The sequence below is a fragment of the Nymphaea colorata genome, chromosome 1 (genome assembly GCF_008831285.2).
Source record: "Nymphaea colorata isolate Beijing-Zhang1983 chromosome 1, ASM883128v2, whole genome shotgun sequence".
NCBI classification, from domain to species: domain Eukaryota; kingdom Viridiplantae; phylum Streptophyta; class Magnoliopsida; order Nymphaeales; family Nymphaeaceae; genus Nymphaea; species Nymphaea colorata.
This window is the reverse complement of record NC_045138.2, coordinates 28,671,039-28,677,038: the sequence shown is the minus strand read 5'-3', so window position 1 is coordinate 28,677,038 and position 6,000 is coordinate 28,671,039.

Sequence of the window (6,000 nt, the reverse complement as noted above, 5' to 3'; positions counted from 1 at the left end):
CGACTCAGGCGGAGGGATATACGCTGATTGGATTCAAATCCGGTGTACCTTATTGTGATATCCGATTATCGGATTCTGAATCCGATTCGTTTTTCAACAAAAACCTTTACAGGATCCTGCACGTAACTAGATCCGAATGCTTGTCAAAGTTAGTTATCTATGAGATAAGCTAAAAGAAAACATATACAATAACTTTAATTCCTAATCTGATGTGAACTTTCTAATTCTTTACATTTGAAAACATTCAATATATCGGAACTATTGACCTCCGATCTATAGTAAATAGTCCAAATCTGGGTAGTCACTACCTAGCAGAATTTGGATCCAACTCAGATGATGATCTGTTTAAACGTTGGCCTATTTATAAGCATGCGAATTTGTATATGAACTAAGTTCATGCTCAACAGGTCACTTACTTTGTGTTCAAGCTTAAATTTTTGCATTTGAATTTTGGAGCAGATTCATGAAACACTTAAGCCTTGTTCATAATGTCAATCGACCCCTTAGGCATTAAACTCCGAACTTCTTTTCCAAATTGAAGATTTCACATCTTGCCTTTTAACGAGGTAAGATGTGGTTTCCATTGGCTTCTAGTCGATGAACTTGCTCACATGAACTCGGACCTCCCTCCCCCTGAATCTGACCTTCAATCCATAGTTTTTAACATGTAACATAGATTTAAAATTCACGCTACCATCTCCCAAAACATACCTCTTAAGGCAGCCTCGAATTTAAGATCCAAGACTATCAAACACAGCATAAAGAAATGTCAGTTTTAGAGCATTTAGAATCCTTTTGGCTGAGAACGTTCACGACATTTACTACTGCTTGTAGATTAGATTATCTCACGATGTGCTCGTTAGATCCTCAATACGATACTACAAGGCTTGATATTATCATAGTTATAATTTTTCTCACACCATTTTTTATTCAAGAGGTTGTTAACACTACGTCAAGATTTCGAGCTAGCATCTAATGTGCATTTAGACTAGTTACCTGTCTACCTAGATTAGTATTCATTATGTTTATGTAGTGAATACATGGAATTTCTTGGTAATCTTGTTTCTACAACAAATTGTGGCCTGTTTGGTGCCAAGAAACGACTTTGAGTACATGTTTCTCTTAGCGCGAGATTAATTGTCACTAGTTGCAGAACCACTGGGAAAACAAAACCTTTCTTCTCCCCAGAGAAAAGAAGAAGCTCATCTAGTTTGGGGCTACACTTGCACACTCTAGCTACTCTTTTCTCACAATTGAAAGATAAAATCCAGATCTGAGTTCTTTAATATCAAATAAATGTCGCGCGAAATCGACTGTTTAAACAAACGTTGGATTTCAGCAGCAAGTTCCGGCGTGGATCTCACGTCCACTGGACGGACCTTAAATCCATGGAGCTGAGATTGGGTTTGGTCTGCGCTAAACAAACGCAGCCTAAACCTCTCTGAGTATACTTTCGCGCTCGAAGTTGCAACACCTAGAAAACTGGCTTGCGCGAAAAGTGATGCTCATGAGATTTGAACCATGACCAGTTGCATACCGATCAAGTTTCACTACAAGAATTTAAAGGCTCAGCAACTTCATATGAGCATCCTTGGAAGAATTAATGAGATTATCTTTACTGAAGGGAGCTTTTTTTTTTTTTTTTTTTTTTGTTCTTGAGTTCTTGGGCTTTTAGTTAAAGAAATCATGTTGATCACATTGGGTGGCTTTAGAGTGGGAAGGTGCACAAGAAGAAACGCAAGCGCCAGGCGCCTAGTCAAGTTAGCTATCTGCTTGAGGCAGTGATCATCCACATTTTTTTTTCTTGCCCCTTTTAGGCGATAGGGAAAGAAAGAAATCATCGTTGACGAATTTAAGATGTGATAAGTACGTTTAACCATCATGATCATTAATAATGCATCTTTTTAGTTTCAACGAACGTAGCTTAGCTGGTTGAACTGGTGAGCTGGTCTTTAGTTTGATTCTCATGGGTTCTATTCTTTTAGACCACAAACAGTGAATGCACAATATTTTAGTTGACGGATATGTAACTTTTCACCCATGAAGTAGTCTTGGACCCCAAGGGCAAAAGTCGGGCCCAGGCCTGGGCCCGATGTCTGAAAGTTGTGTCTAGGCGTGGGCCCGATGTATGAAAGTCGGGCCCAGCTCTGGGCTCGATACTCGAAACCTGGGCTCAGCTCCGTTATAATAAAAAGCATTTTTTTAATTACAAAATGAATTTTTTAATATAAAATATATTTTTAATAACAAATATATATTATTAATAATAAATAATTTTAAAATTAATCAGACAAAGTTTTTCGAGCCCAGGCCTGAACTGGCCGGGTATGGGGTCCCCACCGACGGGCCGAACTAGGTCGGGTACCTTGCCCCTTCCGTGGCCCGGTCACCCTTACTCACTCAATATGTACTTTGAAATGTTGGTCCCAAACATGCATGTGATTTGCCACACAAAACTCAAGGCAAGATAGAAGAGAGGTATCTGAAAACACTCAATCTCATGAACTATCTTACACCATTCAAACACGCCTTTAGACTTGGCCTTTTATCATTTGCATGTGAAAAAAAAAAAAGCAGAAGAAGGGATGTTGTATCTCTTTAAGAATAAGATAGAGGCCAAATGATTCTCTGGCTCACATGACTTCAACTTCGAAGATGGTCTTCTGCGTGTGCTCAAAAATGCAGAGTAAGAATCTTAGGTGAGATTTATACGTCTGCTTGACCATCAGATACGTATACATTGAGCAACTCTTGCCACTGCAGTACCGCCGAAATTCATGGAGATAACGACCTGGAGATTTGTTTGATATGAAGCTGCACAGAGAGAGCCATCGCTGCACGCAATCCCCACGTACTTTTCAAGCATGTTTTTTCCAAGATAAATGTGTTGCAGTGAAAATTTCAAAGCCAAGGGCCCTTTGTTTTTTCATGTCTCACCCTGGCCAGTGAGCCATCACATCTAACATTGTAACTTTGAAATTTTACCAATGTTCTCTTTTACCTCTTTCTATGAGCTCATTGCTGATGTTTTCCAAATTTTTGGATGTTTCAAACTTTTTTTTATTGTTTACTTAAAAGAAACCGTCTTCGATATAAAACCCTTAAAGACCATACCCTTGTACTTTGAAGGTTCTGACTTGTTTCAGGGCCTGAGTGGGCTTATGGTATATCTTCCAACTCAAATATCTCGTTTGCCACCATATGCAGCTTAGATGAGTAATACACAAAAACTTGACAACGACCACAGGATTTGAACATTAGATCTCTTGAGTCATGTTGGTGCATGATTGCTCTATGCCCCTTGAGGCATGGGTGTTTCAAACTTATGAGACTCAAAGGGTGTTTGATCTCTGCAGTTCCACCAAAGACACAAACGCTGCATGTAAAGTTTTCTTATCCTTCTATGGGTAATTAAATCCTTATATACAAGTTTGGAGCAAAGTTTTTTTTAATTTTCTCCCTAAAAGTGTAGGGGAGAATTAGATTCTCACATCTAAACTTGGGAACATAAAAAGATGTGCCTTAGGAAATTTATTAGGCGGAGTTCCACAAGCAAAACCCAAGTGCCCTTTTGGTGATAACTTGCATGTGGGCATAACTTTCCACTAATTGGCTAATGAGAACCAAACATTTTAGACTACTATGGTGGATAAGGTACTATGCTTCAAGAATGCACTCAACCCCAATGAAGAACAAACAAATCCAAAATTGACTATAAATATAAATGCTATGGGCCGACATACGGCAGTGGGCCTAATGATATAAAAACAAGATAAAAGCTTACATGAAAGTGATTGAACATTAAGACTGGCTTGTAGTTGCCCCAAAACCTGGCCCCTAGTCATGATTGGCTTGATTTGGTAAGACAGCTTTTTTTTTTGTGGGCCTAGTGTCAAGCTTTCGCTGATTGCCCGTTGGGCGGCACCATGTAAGTCAATAGGCCGTGTGGTTCACACCGTGGACTCCGTGTTGGTATCAGTCGAGCTCGACTCGTGCCATTGACCCACCACTAGGAGTGAACACAAGCCGAGTCAAGCCCGAGTTCAGTTAGCTTGAGCTCGGCTCGGCTAATAAAACCTCGAGCTCAAGAATAGTTCGACGAAAGCAGCTCGAGCTCGATTTGGCAGTTACATGTTGAGCTCGAGCTCGACTCGATTAAGGCCCGACAAACTCGTTAGAATATAATTGATATTCATCGTTACGTGTTGAGCTCAAGCTCGACTCGATTAAGGCTCGCCAAACTCATAAACTCGTTTGAAAATATCGACTTGATTAAGGCTCGAGCTCGACTCGGCAGTTACATGTTGAGCTCAAACTCAACTCAATTATTTGAACTAATCGACTCATGAACTTGAGCTTGACTTATTAAACAAATAACTCGGCTCAAGCTCGCTGGACTAGCTGAGCCAAGTGAAAACTTTGGACTCTAAAGATCATACAACATTTCAATTTGATAGCTCTTATCTAGCAGTTTCCACAAAACCTAATCCTCTGGAACCCTAATGATTGTTGGTGCTACTAAGAATGAAAAATTTGTTCGTGCCGTTTATGTGAATGAAACTTCGCTCTCTACACGTGACATCGTTAAAGTCAGCTTAATCTAATTTATTTTAGCGTGTGAAAGACTCCAAAATGATTCTTCAAGATAACATTTTTCTTAAAAAAATATTATACACTCCATTAGACCATGAAGCCCTAGGTCCCTCCCACATTTTTTTACTCATATATCTTCTATCTCGGGCATGTTGGAACATAGTGGATGTCAGATCTTTGTCTACCGCCGGCACGTGCCCACCTGACCTAAAGTATATATATATATATATCATTGCTCAATGCCACATGCCATTGACCCATCTGGCCCTTTTAGCCAATCCGCATGTTTTCTGGCAAGTCAGTTATGTGGGATTGATCAAATTTCATACTGTCTAAAATAATAGTAAGAATCTAATGTATAAATAAGATTTTAATTATGATATAGTGAACTTAAATTATTAATATTTAATATGTTTGAGAATTGGATTTTGTAAATTTTTATGGGTTTTCAACTATATATTGGTGTCGTCAGATTGTCGTAATATTGAACACTATGGTCTAACGTTTATACATATACATATAACATTGATACGATTGAAAGCATAATGATAATGCTTCCATCAGACAGATCTGCTAGATTTCAGGAGCATGTGCTCTATGGGGTGCTTTCATTTGGATTAAGAGCAAGCAGTTTGAACTCTAAATTTGTAAAAAAAAAAAAAAAAATTGAACTCTAAATTTGTAAAAAAACAAAAAAAGTCCTCTTGAAAGTGCAATGAAAAAAGTCTTTTCTGAAAAAGAAGACAAAAAAAAAAAGATACTAAACTTCCTTTTTGTCTTCGTCTCATCTTTTTGGTTGACCCTAGAAGGTCATCTAGAAGACGTTTGATTGCATTAAATGTAAAATCCAAGGTGTCAGGTTTTGGAATTTTTTATCCCAAACTTTGATATCTTTGATTTCTTACGAAGGAATGACATATTTTGTTTGAAAGAAGCATGAATTAGGGTAAGAATACGTAATCCTTGCATCTTAAAATCCATATATTTGAAGTAAGGCCTATAAGGACATGGGTTGCAAAAATGCAATGTCCTTTCAACAAACTCCCTCATAAATACTCCCTCGAAAATACAGACATTAAATGGATCCCACAATGCTATGATAAACCTCAGCCACATATTAGCAGGATTCCATCATTTTTAAATAGTCAGTATTTAAAAATGGGTTGGCTTAATGGGGAGTCGCATTCTTTTAACAGGCAACTATTATGTAAGGCTGAACATCGAGTCAACACGATTCAGTTTATGCTAGACTTGAGCTCAACTCATTTAACAAACAAGTCTGGATCTCTACTCATTTTACAAACAAATCAAGCTTGAGCTTTGTTTAAAGCTCGAGTTATAAATGAGTCGAGTCAAGTCATCGGTTAAACTTGATTGGTTCGAGTCAAGTTACCTTCGTATGAATTT